This window comes from Dermacentor andersoni, chromosome 3 (genome assembly GCF_023375885.2).
Source record: "Dermacentor andersoni chromosome 3, qqDerAnde1_hic_scaffold, whole genome shotgun sequence".
NCBI classification, from domain to species: Eukaryota; Metazoa; Arthropoda; class Arachnida; order Ixodida; family Ixodidae; genus Dermacentor; species Dermacentor andersoni.
In genome coordinates, this window is record NC_092816.1 from 146,319,502 (window position 1) to 146,338,968 (window position 19,467).

Here is a 19,467-nt window from a genome sequence, read left to right on the forward strand (position 1 = left end):
CCGCTTGGCACTTCAAGAACCGCAGTGCGGCATGCAAGAAGACACCAGTGAATTCGACCGATATCTGGCGCTCTAAAGGTACGTCGCGCGGCCTATGACAGACTCTTGGCTCGGGGAATCGCGGTCGCAGATGACATTCCGAAGGAGCAAACTTAATTATATACTTCCTCCCGCTCATAACCTGTGAACAGTAGACACAGCGGTATACAAAGAAAGAACAGTTTAACCGAAACCGGAGTTACCGTTACCCGGTAGAATGACACGCTGGGCTATTGCGATCCTCTGTTTATAATTTAGGACACGCATCTTACAAGACTAAATTGTCCCGTGACTTAGTGGAATGAGAGTTATACAAGTAGGGTGCAGCCTAGTAATGCTTTCGCCGGCCAATTGGTCAGTTGAAAACTAGACCACTTTCACACGTGCAGTCGCAGTTGCACCTTAAAGGCCGGGATACATGGAGCGTTTTTCTCGACGAATTTCGCACAGCAGAAAACGCCGCAGTGGCGTGACAGCCAACTTCTGCTGGCTGGGGATACATGGAGCAAAAAAGCGGCGGGTGCCGCCTCAGTGCGGCCAGACAAGGCAAAACTGCTTTAGTCAACATGAAACGCAGAAATAAAGATTGTAGACCTTTGCTCTTTCTTTACAAAAGCAAAATACAAAAGTAAAACCTTAAAACTTTCTCTGCAGCTCCTTCAGTTGCTTTTAATAATGTATCAGTATATTTTGTGCCTGTCTAACGGAGAGAGTGAGTCGTAAATAAGCGGCCACGCTGTGCGTAATCGGAAAAGATTGACGCATAGACGTGTCTCCGTCTTTATAACCTTTATAATCGACTCTTCCACTATCCCACAATATGGGACGCTTCTGCACCGCGCAGATAAGCTTATCGTTAAATTCCACGCGAGCTGTCTTTTGATGATGATGATGAAAAACTTTATCCCTCTTTAAGGGGAAGGGGGCAATGGAATAGAAGGTGGGGGGAGGAACTACTTGAAGTAGGCCTCCTTTATCCTCTCAGCCCACTCCAGGATGGCCTCCTGAAGATCGGGCCTGGAGCTGCGCAAGGCAGCCTCCCACTGCTCCTCACTAGATATTAAATGCCTGAGGAAAGGAGGCCTTTTGAAGTCACGGCCATGTCGCTAACCCAAAGTGCCAAGCCCGCGAACAGAGAAGCGCGCACGCGAAAAGCATGTGCCGGCGAGGAAGACGGAAGTGACGGAGGTGTCGGCCAGTAAGCCATGATTGGCTGCCCTCGCTGGCCGCTTCCGGCAGCGTCCGACGACGCGCGTCAAATATCTGGCGGGTCCTGATCGGCGGCGGCGGGCGCTTTTCTCGACGCCGGGCGTCGAATGCACGCCGTCGGGCGACAATCGCAGACTTGCAGCCGTAAAAGCGCTCCATGTATCCCGGCCTTAAAGCTGTTGCCATCTAATCTGCCGAAGTCTGCTTGTGCTACCGATCAAAATGCGGAAGCGCGGAATTGTTTGCAACCGACAAATTGGGGTTTTGCCGTTAACTTTGTGGAACCACTACTGGTCAGTTATGTCCCACGTCTGAACCAAAGCGGCTTTCCATTCAGGTAATATGCGTCGACGGACCGTACTCGGATGTTCAGCGATGGCGTTCATCAAAGAATGGTATTGCGACAACGGTGCTGGCGGAATGAACAGTGTCAGCTGTGGTACAACCGTTCACTATAGCGAGCAGGAACGAAAGCGGACACGTAGCCATAGGAACCGTGCTCGCCGCTGTTTATCGCGTCGCCAACGTGCCCTACAGGCAAGCGGGAAGCGGCATGTGAAACGGACTTCAGCAGCCATGGGTTCTCTTAAACAACTCGAGGCCCAGCACCACGCTGGACTGCGGGCGCTGCAAGGCACGCAGCCTCGAGTGGCTCGAAAGGACAAGGGCCATGCCGCTGGCGCCCCAGTGCACGCCGCGTCCGCAAACCGCGGCCGTCGTTCGCGTCGCGGCAGGGCAGCGCTCACCTGTGCCCGGTCGTCGCCGGGTCTTGGGTCGTCGACGGTTGCGCGCTCTCCCTACCGCTGCTCGTGCGGCTGCCTCAGAGGACGGCGGCCGCCATGGCGCAAGGGCGGCGGACGCAACGTGCTCGTCGCTGACCTCTCTCAGGTCGCAGTGTGCGGATGGGGTAACCCGCCGGAGCCCGAGCTCTTGCGGTTCGAAGGCTGCCCAGTCCGATCCTGCGTCGCTGCAAGGGCTCGAGCGCCACGCGACCCTCCTCGTCTTCCTTGCTTTGGGCGCTGACCGAGCCGCTGGGGGATGCTCGGTACACGGACGCGCCCGTACTGCCGATGATGATCGTTGTCGTTGTTGCTGTTTATTTTTAAGCATGCCACGTGCCCACGAGGCGGCATTCGACAAAGTTCGCAGAGGTAACAGTGTGCACCGATTTTCGTCCTTCTACATTAACAGTATTCGCTTGTTCTCCGGAGACACGTCTTCTTCGTTCTTCTTATCAACACCTTTGTATTTCGTGGTATTTTCAGTATATTCCGAAGGGCTGAAGCACGGCATGCGAGGGTAGTTACTTGAAAGGGTGAAGGCCCGTCTCGTGCAATAACTGTGAAAGTGGCTTGTCGAAGCTGTGCTTGAGGCAATATGTGCACGCTCAGTCCTATAGCTCGACTATTCTTCGTGTGTTTTCGAGGTTATGCAGTCCTCATTACTGAGCCCATGCCCCAGCAGCTCGTTAGCATGGGCTCACGACGTTGAAGCAAATCACTTTGCATAGTTCACTGTGTCTCCGGGAATTAGACCTCAAGAACAAGTGGCGAGACGTTCAAGGGCCGCCGAAAAAGACCGCGGGGACGGAGTAGACGCACGGACGGAAGGGGGGTGCGATTAAGTTGCGCGGGTCCCGTCGAAGGGAGGTTTTCGACCAGGAAAGATACAGCGGGGAGTCGCAGGGTAACAAGTACACTTCTGGCGACTAGGTATATAGACAGCGTCGTGGTCCCCTATGCAACCACTTCTCAACGTGGGCTTCTAAGTGACGATGAAATTGATGCGCTCTCAAGGAGGAGACGGACACGAAGCGCGCACAACGCCTACGTGTGACACAGGAAAACGCGAGAGGTGGACTCTTGCTATGGCGCTCGTCTCTTAGCACCTAAATTTTATGACGAGGTAATTTTGTCAATGCTACCATGCCCGGAGTATAGCATTGCGTGGATGCCATGGCGTGGGTGTTGTCTCGCATGCGGCCGGAGGATAAAACGGTCTGAGGAACAGAAAACGGGGCGGCTGAAAGTTATGCGCGGTTCCTTCAATAAGGTTTCAACCATGGGACTAATTGATAAGACATTCCTTGGTCTGCATGCTGCGCTGGTGTTTTGCATAAAAGACAACGAAAATTACAAGGACCAGAAAGAGCGCATGTTGTTGTTGACGACGACGACGGCGATGATAATGGTGATTATGGTCTCATACTGTGGCTTATACCAACATTGCGTGATTGGCCAAGAATGTTGTTGTTCATGCGTTTCCTTTTCGTTTGCTTTCGTTGTCATTGCGCGCCAAATACCAGCGCAATTAGCCGAACAAGGGAGATTCTTCGCCAGTGACATTGAGAAGGCCATAAGTGGAAAATGACGGAGTGCATCTATCCACGTGACAGAAAAGTGGTAAGCCAAGAATACTGGATCACATTTGAGAATAGTGCAACAAAGGCTTGAAGAAACTAGAGCTGCAGATTTCGGTGCTGTTGACCTAGAGGGACATAGACAGCGACATAGGGGCTCAAGATTGAATCCGGTATCCTTAGCGGTAAAACAAAAGCTCGAAATCCGATTGGTCGAATGAACAAAAATGCCGTTGCATACATTTGCAAAACTAAGAGAGATCTCAGCGAATAGTCCTAAACCGTGCTGCATTTACACGTACGGGGAGAGGAGGCCTGTCGATAACTACGAAGCTAAAACAGCTAGTTTAAGAAAAACGCTGCAGGAAATAAAGGTGGTTTAACCGGTGAAATTGTCGCACTAAACGGATGCACTCAAGACGTGATGGTCAGTTGGAAAAGCGCAGAAATCAAGGGACACCTATTTGAATAATTGTGCCACAAAAGGGCGCTTTACAATGTGAAGATCGGCCCGGGGTCAGCAGTGAAAACTAGGTCATGTTCACAGCTATATTTTGACTTCAACTTCTGATTCCCTCAATTTCGCTGGCAGAAAAGAAAAATCACGCAGAAACTCCATTGTATTTGTCTAAGTGTGTGTAAGCATTGTGTCGCTTGCTCATCTGCACGTAGCCAGGTGTCATAATGTTTTCAATAGATTGATAGATGATAGATGATGATAGATAGATGATTCATTGATAGAAGTATTTCTTCTTGTGTGCCGTCACTTTTGGCGCTTAATCTATTGAAAGCTATGCACCAACTAGCCCCACAACGTGTTTTACTGTCATAATGTTATCAAACTTGATCCGACCGGTATAGACACTCAACCTTTATCGGTCATTATCAACATAGTTGGACTGCATCCGACCCTTAATCGGCCCTTAGCGGTTGGTATCAATTTTATCAAACTCGACACGATCCTTATCAACCCTTATCGGTCGTTATCAACCTTATTTATTTTTATTTATTTATTTACCGTGTACTGCGGTCACGAACGACCATGAAGGTGGGAAATTTTTTCTATACAATTGCAGCTTTGTGGCACGAATGAAGCCGCGCGGCACACAAGCCCACAAAGTGGATAATACAAAGCAAATATATTTGTACATCCAAACATATTAATACATCCGATCCTTATCAACCTTGATCTGCCCTTATCCATTATCAATCTTAGCGGACATGATCTAACCCTTATCGACTCTTATCGGTCCTTATCAACCTTTCCGGACTTCATCCGACCCTTATCAACCTTATCAGAATTGATCCGACTATTATAAGTCCTTATGGTTCTTTCGCACCTTATTCATCCGCGTCGAACCATTATCAACCGTGATGAGACCCGTATAACCCCTCATCACTCCTTATCAACTCATTGACTGCTTATCTGTGTTGTTCGACGCGAAGCGCATGAGCCCTCAGAGATCGGTGGCATTTGGGTCGGTGTAGGAACGCGCATCACATGACCTCCGAAACGCATCGAAAATGTGGCGTGCCTGGCATAACATTTTCGCAAAATCTAAATTTTCCAAGTGTCTACAATGTTCCAAGTCGGGTCCACATTTGGTCCTAGCGATGACTTTTGTTCCACCATCACCAAATCTTTTCCGAAAGCCTTCACAGAAACTTGTCTCCTTTGGCATTTGTTTTGTACCGCCGGTTCAACACATTCGCATGGTTGAGATATATTCACCTTCTGCAAGCGTGGTTGATTTGCCCAGCGGGTAAGACACTGGTCAAAAGACGCAAAATTGCCGCTCGACTGGGTGCTCGAAGCATTCTGCATGTATCCGCGGGGTTCCTTTCATGCTCAGAAAAACACATTTACATAACACGTATTGAGCAACACAAAGCTGTATCGGGAGTTTATCACGTTGCTGTACAATTTTATAATTGACACTCTTCATCTAATTAATTTATTTACTTATTATAATATTTGAGAAGTTGATTAATTAATGAAGACTGATTATGTAATTAGGCGCAACGCAAGAAAAGTTATGAGTATCTCCAAGCGACGGCAAACAACATTACCTTGGTTCTGTCCAGCTGCGTGGCCCTTGCATATATTTAAATGTCGGTGCATGGTAGTTGGGACACCCTCTATATAGCGCCGTGCATCGCGGCTCTGCCAGTCGGTGCGATGTGATCGGTGCGAGGCCTCAATATACCGGGAAATGAAAACACGTACAGAGCTACGCTCAAATTTCGCATTGCGGAGTATCGTAATCGTCAGTGAATTTTTCCTTTCGAATTTATCATGTTGTTTTACACAATAATTGCTTTATAGCAGTTCGTCTTACGTGACGGACGGACATGCTTCCTCGTTGGGTAGGCATAGAAATGCCTAGCATTTAATATGTGTGCCTCCGACGAAGACAGCTCCTCCTATCGAAATGGTGGGCAGCCTTTCTGAGGCACTTTCCTCCTGTTTGTGGCGTTCATGTTGTCCACTTCTCTTCTCTTGCGTCCGTCTCTGCACGCCTTACCCTTTTTTGCATTATGAATCTTTACCAACTAGCTCAGCTTTTTGTCATTCTAAGCTTCCGATGTTATTGATATGGTAACCAGTGTCAACCGAGTATAGCGCAGGTAGAAAAACTAGTGTATGTCCATAAAAGTTGACCCTAGCAGTATAACTAGCCCCCGTCGAAGCACTTCTGAACCTCGCTGTGAACGCGGAACAACGCGAAACGACTTGCGTTTGCGGAGGCGGTCAGATCAAGTAGTGAAGGAACATCATTGAGCACACGTATCGTAATAGTAGCGTGGCCATTACAAAACGCGAAATCGCATAACCACCGCATACAGAAAAAGAAAAGAAGAAATAAATGAAAGGTACCAACGATAACAGTAATATATGGTATTACGAACATAGTTCACTGCGACAGCAGTGAAAGGCAAGCTACTTTTACGAAACTTTTGTTCATACCCGGATGGATAGCGTCAAATCTTTGCCTTAAGAGGAACTTTAGCTAGGGGCCAACTCCGATGCCACCTATCCAGATATATGTAAAACGCAGAAACGCTTTCGTGAAGCAACCATTAATTCTGCTTCAATGAAATGTGTTTCATGTACGAGAAAATGCTAAATTCTAGGGACTGTAGAAATCGGTATTTTGGTTTAAGGTGTGGAATATTTAGTACAATTGGTATGTTTAAGAAATTCAAGCGTGAAGAAAGGAAGGAAATCAATTTTATTCAAGGTCCTGCAGGCCACGAGAGCTTTGGGGCTCTCATGGAGTGGGCGTCTCCCACGACGGAAACGGGAGGTTGAGTTTCCTGGCGGCGTCGTGGACTTCAAATTTGCAAAACAGTGACGCTGCAGCAAGAACAGATATCGAAGATCACTAAAGTTATTATTGGTATATTGCAGGGTGGCGTATCACTCAGCAATATTTTTGGCTTTAGCTGCATTATTAGGAGCAGTTTACAGAATTCGAATATCTATTTTTCATTGCTGAGCTACAGAGTTGCAAACGGGACAGTCTTATATCAGACTGTTCCTTCAAATTTTGCAGTTTTAAACAGTTATCATAAAACATTTTACGACCTGAATCAAAATCCCGCTTCCTACAGTCACTAGAGATATTTTCCCCTTTAAATCTCAAACCTCACTCAATTCGGTGCAGTGGTTGCCGAGAAAAACGCTTTCTCCATTCGCATGTATTTAGATACGAGTCCGGCCGAGCTACATAATCTCTAACTTCTCTCTTAAGACGAAATTCAAAGCCTAATTGTAGAATTGTGGCATTATTTTTTTGTGAGAACAGTGGCTAGGGACGCATTCAAGGTTCGACAGTGGAAGATAAGGGAGGCTCCTGGCACGGCGTTCTCTGGTTTTTTAAAACGGAGAATAAAAATATAGGGGAAACGTACTTCGCTACTCGTGAAACTGCGACTTCTGCAAGTTACATGGTCATAATTACCGATATACACCGCAGTATAACTTTCTACGGCACGTTTCTAAGGCAACACCGCATTCACTAGAGGCGATCATATGTGGAAACAAAGCGCTGCATGAGCAGAAGACTGTTTGCGGCGGCTGCTGTGAATCGCACCCTCGCGTCACCCACGCGCCGCCTCTAGTGATCTCCCGATTAGCGAGGCAGTTGCGTCACACTTCACTCCGTTTGCAACGTGCCGCACGAGACAGATTTTTCGCGCCAGCCAATATATCGCGTAATGGAAACACGTATTGGAGCTGCGCTCAAATTTCGCATGAGGGTGTGTCGCAAAAGCCGGTGACATTTTTTGTTTGCTCTTTCTCTTGTGTCTTCTGCTGAAAAAAAAATCTGATCAGCTAGGTAAACCTGAAAACGCAGGCCCGGAATCCATGACGTCACAGGTAGTTTCTCCAGGAACCTCTAAGGTGCAGTATCACCAGCCCTCCTGCATATTCTGCGTCTTATTTTCGGGCTTATGAAATCTGCGCTCATGGTAACGCGTATTTTGAAAGCATATACCTGTTTAACTTATTCTGTATCCCTTCGGTAACTCTAATTCGCTTGTTGATCTAATATATTTACTCTATATATAGATCGAATATATAATATCTTTCCTTACTTTGCGTCAGACAAGGGACTACCATTTTCAACAAAAACGCGTTATGCAAGTTATGCACTTCTCACGTACTATGGGAATCGACGTAAGCGAAGCTTTCTGTGCTGTTTCGATCTGTTCATTGACGATTTTTGGCGGTGGTGTTGACGGCCTGCAATAGTCGTGATGTGATGTTAAATGTTACCTTGCATGCACCACTTGTATTTGTCTGCGTAGTGCACAGGACGCACGAGCGAGACGTGCTTGCTCGAAGAGTTGTTGTTCACCGTTGTTCGTAGCTTGCGAGAAAGTTGGCTCTGTCACCCCCTCAAACGGGCGAATCGTATCGCGGCTGAATTGTTGATTTGCTGGACAGATGCATGCGCGTTGTCGTCCTGACGCTGGGGTGCTTTAGTGCAGCTTTGCATCCGCACGCCCTGCGTCAGTTGTGCGCATGTATGTACAAACTTTGCACGGAGAGTATTTTTCGGAAATATCAGAAACGTGCTGTGTCATACCTTGAATTAAACTTTTTTTACAGTTTGTACGCAACTGTTGCCATGTCTAGTATTTAAGGTCATAAGTAATTAAGTAACTGATGCAGTAATTAAGGTCATAGCGCCTAATTGGCACGGTCAAGACGACAGGACGTGCGCTATCAAGTCACCTGCTGTCGTCTTTATCGGCCGAGTCAATTCAGCGCTATGACCTCAATTGAGGGTTATCTGAGGTTAAAAATGTGTGCTTTGTGTATTATTTCTATTATAAATGTGTATAAGTTATAAGCGTTAAAGGTGTATTGTTCATAGTATTTCAGCTGGGCATTCATTCCTAATTATAATTAAGGAAACTTATTGTGTAAACCTTTAGCTCTTATATCTTTGTGATATCTACTGCATTGGATTCTTATTTCCGTTTTGCCGCGTGGTGCTGATGTATTATTATACCAGCATGTACGATCTGTACGCCCACCTGCTGTGGTCTCAGAAAGAGAGTGGCAGTATTGAAAATAACAATACTGTAACGAAGCAACCAGCCCAAAAACCTGTACGCCTAGTAGTAGCGATTCTATCATTGAAGAGACCCCAAACGAAGCCAACTTTTTTCTGACGGCGCCTTTCCCTTTTGCCGCGATCATCCGTGCACAGCTTCTGCGATGCTTCTTCAAGGGGGGGGGGGGGGGGTCCAACGCGTAATTGAAGCCGTTCTGAGGGCATTGTGTCGATCGATGGCCAGGTGGTTCCAGAAGGCATTGTGACAACGACCAGACATCTCCAGAGAGCACTGTGGCGACGCCGACGAAGTTGTCGCTCAAGAGGGCTCACAGACGCCTCTCCCGCGTCCGTACAATGATAATTATAAACGTTCTCAACCACCCCCCGACGCGACGTGCAAGACAGCGACTGCAGCAGCAGCAGCAGTGGAAAAGTCGAGGGAAGAGGGAGAGAAAGCTTCGCTTTAAAAAATACTTTGTGCTCATTTTCTCTAATTCATTTGTATCATCTGTCCCCTTCTTTATTAGAGGTCTGAGTCGATCACCTTCCAAAGTAATTTCGTCCATACACCCTGTTCCAACAGTGGCGCGTCAGACACGCGCTATGGCTTTCACAGTCCCGCGATAATATGTCCAATTCGCGAGGCTAGTATTTCTAATCCTTCACCGCTTATCAGCTCACTCAACTGGGACTCGGACAAAACCAATGGCGACATTTACTGCGAGCCCGTCGGTATAAACGCGCATACATGTGCCACCGCTTGGTTGCACATGTATCGTGCGAAGAACGCGAGCCGTATTGTGCAAAAAAGAAGGGAGAAAAAGTCGCAGTTCCGCCCGAAAAGCGAAGCATTGATTACGATAGCAAATTATTAGACGGCAATGCGCAGCTAGGTTAGTAGTTTTATTGGTTATATAAACTGCTGTAAGCATTCGATTGCTAACTAAATTAACAAGCACGGTGTCACGCGCACACAAGCAAACACAAACACATTTCACTGATGAATATCGGCAGCAGTGGCGAGCGAAGTATCCTTCGTGCTGCCTGTCATTTCAACGAGAACTCGGCGCGCGAGAACGTAGCACCCACGAAGCCATCGACCATATCGGGTCGACTAGCCTACAAAGCCACCGCAGCTCACCTCCAAGATAGGACGAGCGCGGCCGCGTTCAGCTGCGCCATGCGCAACCGAGGCTGGAGTAGAAGCGGAGACGCGCGCAACTGTGACCCTGCCCCCTCCCAGCACGTGACATCTCCCCGCTCCCACCCTTGCGCGCGCGAAATGTCAGCACGCTCCTTCCCCGCGTTCCTTCCCTGCGCGCGCGAGAAGAAGCCACCGCGCCGAGCCGCCATCCTCGTCGGCTCACCTTCGCATGTTTTCCCTCGCACCTGCAGCACACGGCGCGGGGCCGCGTTCTCATCGCACTTGGGATTCGTACAGAACATCACGGTGAAGCCGACCGCGACGACAGAAATTTGCGCGTAGTGTCCGTACAGTTGCTATCGCAATAAAAACGATAACAATAAAAGCAGAAAGCTCTCGCCTTGTACAGGGCAGCACACGCGAGGACATGGCTTGAGCACCGTGGCCCGCCAGCTGCGTGTTTAGGGAACGCTGGCAGCGTTATTCTGGGTACTTGCTCTCGCGAGGGAGCTCATGAAAGTACTTCGTAGCACTGAAAGGCACGCGTGTAAACTCGCGCAAAAGTGGAACAAAAGGACAACACAAACAGCATATATATATATATATATATATATATATAGAGAGAGAGAGAGAGAGAGAGAGAGAGAGGGTTAGTAAGAGCAGTAACCGCTCGCTGGAGAACACTATGTGATCCATAACAACCATTCTCTACCAAACCAAGCATGCTTGGCATTACGTGGTTTCCAACAGTTTTCAACTAGAGTTAGTTAAGTATGCTTCATTTTTTAGCGAGTTCATTCTTCGTACTCCCACGCGGGAGAAGAATATATGCAGTAGAGCTAGGTGCGCGTCGTAACTGCAGCGCCGGGTGCTTCCGGAGAATTACGTCAGAGGAAAAATTCGCCTGGGCCGCGAGCTTGCGCTACCGAGCTGCAGTACCAAAACGCCTACGACTCCGTGTTTGAAGTACGCGTACGCTTATAGAGGCAGCGTAAGCAAACATCCCGCGTGTGTTCGACATGTTGAAGTCTGGCCGTTGCTTTGACGTTTGCTCTGTACGTGCGTCTAGGAGTACATACTTTGTGCACCTGTTCTTTCAGAATCGTCTATGTTGAGGCTTAGCGATTACTTTCATGCTATCTTCGTTGCTATATGAACACACGGTCCGAAAATTGACGAGCGCTTTAATATTCCCCGTGTGCTTGCATACCGGTTTCGTTATTTTTTCCATCTCCTCAGCTTTTATATGGTCTGAAGAGGAACACCCGCCGTGGTTGCTTAGTGGCCACGGTGTTGGGCTTAACTGTTAAGCACGTGGTCGCGGGTTCGAATCCCGCCCACAGCGGCCGCATTTCGATGCGGGCAAAACGCGAAAACACCCGTTTACTTCGATTTACGTGCACGTAAAGAACCCTAGGTTGACCAAATTTCCGGAGTCCCCGCCTACGGCGTGCCTATCGTGGTTTTGGCACGTCAAACCCCACAACTTAATTTTCTTTCCAAGAGGATTGACAAAAAGTGCGCGGCGTCCGTTTTAGGAGGCAATGGCTAACCCAGTTTTCTTTCTTTTTATGGTATTTGTATAAGTCTGCATGAATAATAATAATAATAATAATAATAATAATAATAAGCTTTATGGTGGCCTCTCCTTCGCCGCTCTTTGTAGGGTAGTAAGCCGGTCCATGGTCTGTGTTCTTGGCAACCTTACACATGCTTCTTTTCGCTTTGAGAGCATTTGTCGTTGCTGCCGCTAACAGAGGGCTCTTCCCATTTCACCCGCGCATGTATTTAAACGCACACTTTAGAGAAAAGTAAGTCAGGCTATACGAGTAAATTGCGTGTTTACAATAAAAAAGAACACTTTTAGCCGCAGGAGGATGCTTGATAATCCAGGAAGTACGCAAAAAAACTAAAGACAGGTGGCGACACCACCTTGACGTTCTCGCACCATCTGTCTGTGACGTCATGGATTTAAACAAACCTCTAATTGGGCATTTTTTTAGACGGCAAATAAAAACGAACTGCATCCTATTCTAGAGGAGCTGGGGACTGAATTTACAGAATTTCGAGAGCTTTCACCGAACCACAATGAACCTAAATACTATAGCAAATTTTTTGAAATCCCCGACATTATACTGACCGCGGCCGCTGGTTAAAAAACTTTTTTTTTTTATCCAGCGGTCATGTATTGACGTACCAGATTGTATAACTTGCCGTGTTACTTGTCATGGTATTTTCTTTCTTGTCATGGTACTTGCTAGTTATCCACTCTCAAACAAGTTGCAAAGATATTCGCGTTAGTCTCACAGCCTTTCATAAAGAAGGAATTTGTCTCAGATTTACTCATGAGCTGCCGATTAATAATCAAATTCAGTTTTTGGATTTACAGTTAAGATTAACGGCACAGCATATTTGTTTGCAATATAATCCCAGGACAAGCAAACCAATTCTAATCTACGCTTGGGCACACTCAAAACTAGTGAAAAGAGGCATTGCTATGACGTGTTTAGGTTCTGCACATAGAAAGTCATGCATGCCACCACCTCGCCAATCTGAGTTTTTTGCAACAACTTAATCGTCTAGAGAAGGCCCGTTTTCCAAAATCTATTGTATCAATATGTGAAGGGCTAATGAAGAAAATACAAAAAAAAGGGAAGCACTCCAGACACAGATCGAAACGATAAAAACGTTTGCAGTCATCCCTGACGTACATGAGACGGGGCATGGGTTTAAAAAGACAGCCATGAAATATGGCGTTCAACTCGTTTTTTCAGCTCAAATCTCGTTAAACAAGATTTGCAATCATGTCAATAGACCTAAAGGCGTCCAAGGCCATGTGCCGCGTCAAACATATGGGGCAGCTCCTGGCACGCTCGGTGGGAGTGGTCTGCGTTGTTCCACTTTCGTGCGGCAAAAAGTACTTTGGGCAGACGGGACGCTCCCGTAACATCCGCCTTAGAGAGCACCAAGGTGCTATCAGGAACGCAACAGAATCGAATTTGGTCACGCATTGTAGAAACTCCTCATGCAGACCATTGTTCGAAAAAAAAACTGAAATATTGTATAAAAATGGAAATCAAGTCAACCGCGACATTGTAGAAGCCTACTACATGCATGTCAACTCAAGCGCATGCGTCAGCCAGGCTTCTATCTCTCTGCATGGTAAGGAAACGGAGTTCTTGAATGGCAAGACGGGCTGACGCCCTTTCACTACTTGTAAGCGTCACTTCATGAACGTGATCACAATCTCTATATATTTAATCGCTTGTTTGGAAAAAAAAATAAACCAATCGTTAGTCTGTGCGCGTATCGTGTACTTCCTTTTGTCTTTCGTCAGGGTTGCACTGCCCACTGCTAGGGAAATGTTCAATCACCAACTCGCCCAGCTTGCCGCGTTAATCCACTCTTGCACTTTCTCGCTTAGAGTCCTCACTCGTATGTTGCAATTCGTCCCCAGCGTTGCTGAACAGCACAATGTCATCTGCAAAGTGAAGGTTGCTGAGATATTCGCCGTCGATGCTTACTCCTAAGCCTTCCCATTCTAATAGTTTGAATACTTCTTCCAAGCATGCAGTGAATGGGATTGGAGAGATTATGTCTCCTTGCCTGACCTCTTTCTTGATAGGTAACTTTCTACTTGTCTTGTGGAGAAGCATGGTAGCTGTGGAATCTTTGTAGATATTTGCCAAGGTATTTACGTATACCTCCTGTGCTCCTTGATTACGCCGTGCCTCTATGACTGCTGGTATATCCACTGAATCAAATGCCGTTTCGTAATCTGTGAAAGCCATATAGAGAGGTTGATTTTACTCCGCAGATTTCTCAGTTACCGAATTAACGACATGAATGTGACCCTTCTGACCTTCTAATGTGTGAACCTTCTAACATGGCATAGTTAAAACACATTAAATATATATTTGATAACGCTATAATATATCTATTCTCACGCTATGACACTGGTGCTCATCGTAAGATGCATGGGTTCTGCCGGAATCAGCTTAATAAATACCGATGGGCTAGTTGGTGAGTCATGATACTGGCGAAGCAGCACACTTAAGAACAGACAAGTTCACGCACACACGAAAAAGAACAAGCACAGCCGCTGGACTGCAACTCAGCTGCAGTCCAGCGCCTATCTATGTCCTTTTTCATTTGTGTGTGAATGTGTTAGTCTTAAGTGCGCGGCTTCAACATTATCATTTCTCATCGCTTTTCCCCGTTTCCTCTTCTGAAGTGTTAGGGTAGCCAACCGAGCTCGTGCCTGGTTAACCTCCCGGCCTTTCCCTCTTCGCCTCTCTCTCTTACCATCGCCAAAGAACCACCGCGCCCGAGCCGACGAGCGTCGACTGAAGGGAGGGCGTACGCGCCGGAGAAGTCCTTTCGGCAGCAGTGTTTTGAAGTCGGCGCCAGGGCAGCGGCGAAGCCTCACGGCCGAGTGGGTTTCGGGGTCACCGGCCAGACGGCGCCAGGCCCAACTACCCTCGCCTGTCCCAACAGAGCATCCCGCACGTTCCCCGTAGAGGGAGATGTCTGCCGCCATTCTTCTGTCACCCTAAAGGCCGCCCGCACACGAGACGATCGATAAGGTCAGACGCCGAAAGGGTAAGGAGGCCCCATGGTCGAGAGAGAGAGAGAGAGAGAGAGCGCGAAAACACAGACACGGACACATGTACTATCGCCATTTTTTTTCTTTTTCCGCATCGCGTCGCAGTTAACGGATACAATGTGGCAAAACATCGCGTTTGTGTATCGACGGTAGGGTTGATCTCGGCGCTGGAATTTTTTAGCGGTTGCCTTTTGGGAAGCGCAGGAGTTTAAGGCAAGATGCAAACAGTGAAGCGAAAGAATTGCGGTGGCGCTGCCTTCAGTCTATAAACTATAGACAAAACAAGCGGCGCCAACCACTTTCATCGACTTGAGCGTTCTTCTTTCTTTCACAAGTGAGTCCTTGCCAATTCTTTTCTTGTTACTTCTTCTTACTTATTTATCGTTTATAATGTATATTGAACTATTAAGCTTTTATTTCATGTTTCGCCATAACCCGCCGTGGTTGCTTAGTGGCTATGGTGTTGAGCTGCTGAGCACAAGGTCGCGGGATTGAATCCCGGCCACGGCGGCCGCATTTCGATAGGGGTGAAATGCGAAAACACTCGCGGGAGCGGGGGAGGGGGATATGCTTTGAGAGAGGCCCTGCCGCTGAAAGTTTCGGATGGCCTCCCTTCTCTGGCTATACCATTAACCTAAATTTCAACGTGTATCTTCTAGCGACACTTCAGTAAATACTTACAAACTCGGATGAGGGCGATACATCGTTCGCGAACCTCCCAAGTTGAGCTTGTACTTCCCAGATCTGCAACGTTAATGTGTTTGCACAAACGCTTTTGCGATCACCGTTCCCATGTAATGTCATTTGATATAGGGTGTCCCAGCAACCCTAGCAAAGCTGTTGTAAAAAAAAGCACAGTTCAAGACACGACTTTAAAGCCTTCGGTGTTCGGTCGTCAAAGGCCTGATGACCAAGCGTCACACCTATTAAAATGGCATCTTGTACTCTGTCTTTTCTTAATCATTTTTATTTATTACAGCAGCTTGTCTAACGTTATCTGAAACACACGGTATAGTGTTGCGCATCTTTCGCCAGCCAGTCAACTAACATATTGTGGCATGGCACCGGAAACCGCCGTCGCCAAAAATTATGGTACTTTCGCAAACCGACTACACTGACAGAACAGAGATGGCTTCAAACTGTCGGTGGTTTGTTGGGAAAAGAAAGCTGAAGACCGTATAGCTACGACGAGCGCGATTTGCCAGTTGTGTGGCACGAGTATACCCCCTGTCTTTTTCGTGTATCCTCTATGATTTAAAGCCCAGCTACGATGTGTTTCAAAGCAGCAGCATGGTTGATGCCTTGTGATACTTGTGAGAGGGAGAGTACCCTAGAACCTCTTTATTGCGTTTTTGGCTGGAACAGCCAGGAAGTCATGTCAATGAGAACCTGCTGGACGTGACCTTAGCGTCAGGCGGACAGCATTAATTTTGTAGTTTTTCTTTTTGTTAAACGTTTACATGATAACAGCTGATGTGGCGCAAAGTAAAAATGACGCGGCTTCAGTTACGGCTCACTTTATCGGGAAGTTGAAATTTAATTGAAATATCATTGAAAAGGAATGATACGCGTTATCGAAGAGTTCTATACGACGATCGGAAATGCCTAGTATAGGCATGTCCCGGTATGGAAATGTATGTCCGGAAATGTCCCAGTGTAGTAACATGTGGCAAGATTTTTCGTTGTGTTGCGGTGTCACTGGCCGCTTTAACTTACTTTGCACTATTTTTTTTGCATTTTAGTGCACGTTTCTGTGCTGTGTAATTGCGAGGTGCGATCTGCACCGACCTTTCTGACACCTTAGGCACGATGTTTGTGTTTGTTCGACAGCACACCGCAAAAGTGCTCTTCTGACCTTTTATTTTTTTTAGCGGCTGATATACTGTTCTTGATGACAATTCTGAGTTTTAGTATGGATTACCGTGCCTTAGCTCAAACAAAGTATTTGCCTTGGTTCTTACGCGAACTTTTTTCTGCTTCGCATTTCCATTTTGTTTTCGCGACACACGTTCGACATATTAAATGCCTAGGCATTTCTATGCCTACCCAACGAGGAAGCATGTCCGTCCGTCACGTAAGACGAACTGCTATAAAGCAATTATTGTGTAAAACAACATGATAAATTCGAAAGGAAAAATTCACTGACGATTACGATACTCCGCAATGCGAAATTTGAGCGTAGCTCTGTACGTGTTTTCATTTCCCGGTATATTGAGGCCTCGCACCGATCACATCGCACCGACTGGCAGAGCCGCGATGCACGGCGCTATATAGAGGGTGTGCCAACTACCATGCACCGACATTTAAATATATGCAAGGGCCACGCAGCTGGACAGAACCAAGGTAATGTTGTTTGCCGTCGCTTGGAGATACTCATAACTTTTCTTGCGTTGCGCGGTTTCCGGTGCCATGCCACAATGTGTTGGCTGACTATATATATATATATATATATATATATATATATATATATATATATATATATATATATATATATATATATATATATATATATATATATATATATACACACACACACACAGCCGCGCACGCGTTAGCCTACAGCCAAACGCCTCCCACACTATTCCAGGTTATCATGGCGACGCAGTAAAATTGCAATTAAATTATGGGGTTTTAAGTGCCAAAACCACGATCTGATAATTAGGCACGTCGTAGTGGAGGACTCCGGAAATTCGGATCATCCGGGCTTCTCTAACGTGCACCTAAATCTAAGCCCCCTCCCCCCCCTCCCGCGAGTGTTTTCGCATTTCGCCCCTATCGAAATGCGGCCGCCGTGGCCGGGATTCAATCCCGCGACCTTGTGCTCAGCAGCTCAACACCATAGCCACTAAGCAACCACGGCGGGTTACGGCGAAACATGAAATAAAAGCTTAATAGTTCAAAATACATTAAAAGCGATAAATAAGTAAGAAGAAGTAACAAGAAAAGAAATGGCAAACACTCACTTGTGAAAGAAAGACGAACGCTCAAGTCGATGAAAGTGGTTGGCGCCGCTTGTTTTGTCTATAGTTTATAGACTGAAGGCAGCGCCACCGCAATTTTTTCGCTTCACTGTTTGCATCTTGCCTTAAACTCCTCCGCTTCCCAAAAGGCAACCGCTAAAAAATTCCAGCGCCGAGATCAACCCTACCGTCGATACACAAACGCGATGTTATGCCACATTGTATTCGTTAACTGCGACGCGATGCGGAAAAAGAAAGAAAATGGCGATAGCAGATGTGTCCGTGTCTGTGTTTTCGCTCTCTCTCTCTCTCTCGACCACGGGGCCTCCTTACCCTTCCGGCGTCTGAGCTTATTGATCGTCTCGTGTGCGGGCGGCCTTTAGGGTGCCAGAGGAATGGGGTCAGACATCTCCCTCTACGGGGAACGTGCGGGATGCTCTGTTGGGACAGGCGAGGGTAGTTGGGCCTAGCGCCGTCTGGCCGGTGACGCCGAAACCCACTCGACCGTGAGAATTATGAAAAAAAGATTTTTTTTTTCTTTTTCGAGCCGTATCTGGAACGTCAATACACGACCGCTGGATAAAAAAAAAGTTTTTTAACCAGCGGCCGCGGTCACTATAACGTCGGGGATTTCAAAGCATTTGCTATAGTATTTAGGGTCATTGTGGTTCGGTGAAAGCTCTCGAAATTCTGTAAATTCAGTCCCCAGCTCCTCTAGAATAGGATGCAGTTCGTTTTTATTTGCCGCCTAAAAAGAATGCCCAATTAGACGATGTTTAAATCCATGACGTCACAGACAGATGGTGCGAGAACGTCAAGGCGGTGTCGCCACCTGTCTTTAGTTTTTTTGCGTACTTCCTGGATTATCAAGCATCCTCCTGCGGCTAAAAGTGTTCTTTTTTTATTGTAAACACGTAATTTGCTCATACAGCCTGACTTACTTTTCTCTATAGTGTGCGTTTAAATACATGCGCGGATGAAATGGGAACAGCCCTCTGTAAGCGGTAGCAACGACAAATGCTCTCAAAGCGAAAAAAAAAAAAAGCGTGTGAGTAAGGTTGCCAAGAACACAGACCATGGAGCGGCTTACTACCCTACATAGAGCGGCGAAGGAGAGGCCACCATAAAGCTTATTATTATTATTATTATTATTATAATTATTACTATTATTATTATTATTATTATTCATGCAGACTTTTACAAATACCATAAAAAGAAAGAAAACTGGGTTAGCCATTGTCTCCTAAAATGGACGCCCCGCACTTTTTGTCAATCCTCTTGAAAAGAAAATTAAGTTGTGGGGTTTGACGTGCCAAAACCACGATAGGCACGCCGTAGGCAGGGACTCCGGAAATTTGGTCAACCTAGCGTTCTTTACGTGCACGTAAATCGATGTAAATGGGTGTTTTCGCGTATTGCCCGCATTGAAATGCGGCCGCCGTGGGCGGGATTCGAACCCGCGATCACGTGCTTAACAGTTAAGCCCAACACCGTGGCCACTAAGCAACCACGGCGGGTGATCCTCTTCAGACCATATAAAAGCTGAGGAGATGGAAAAAATAACGAAACCGGTATGC

General features: G+C 46.8%; 1 protein-coding gene across 9 annotated transcripts in view; it reads right to left on the reverse strand.

The window, feature by feature from the left end:
* LOC126525087 (cholesterol transporter ABCA5-like) overlaps positions 1-19,467 on the reverse strand; it is a 201,818-nt gene that overhangs the window by 153,120 nt on the left and 29,231 nt on the right. Inside the window, exon 1 of one of the 9 annotated variants that reach the window (XM_072287330.1) lies at positions 1,995-2,216. The exons of the other annotated variants lie outside the window; for them this stretch is intronic. The gene's annotated coding sequence lies outside the window, so the exon portion shown is untranslated. Of the gene's footprint in view, positions 1-1,994; positions 2,217-19,467 lie in introns of those variants that run through there. 9 annotated transcript variants of the gene reach the window in all.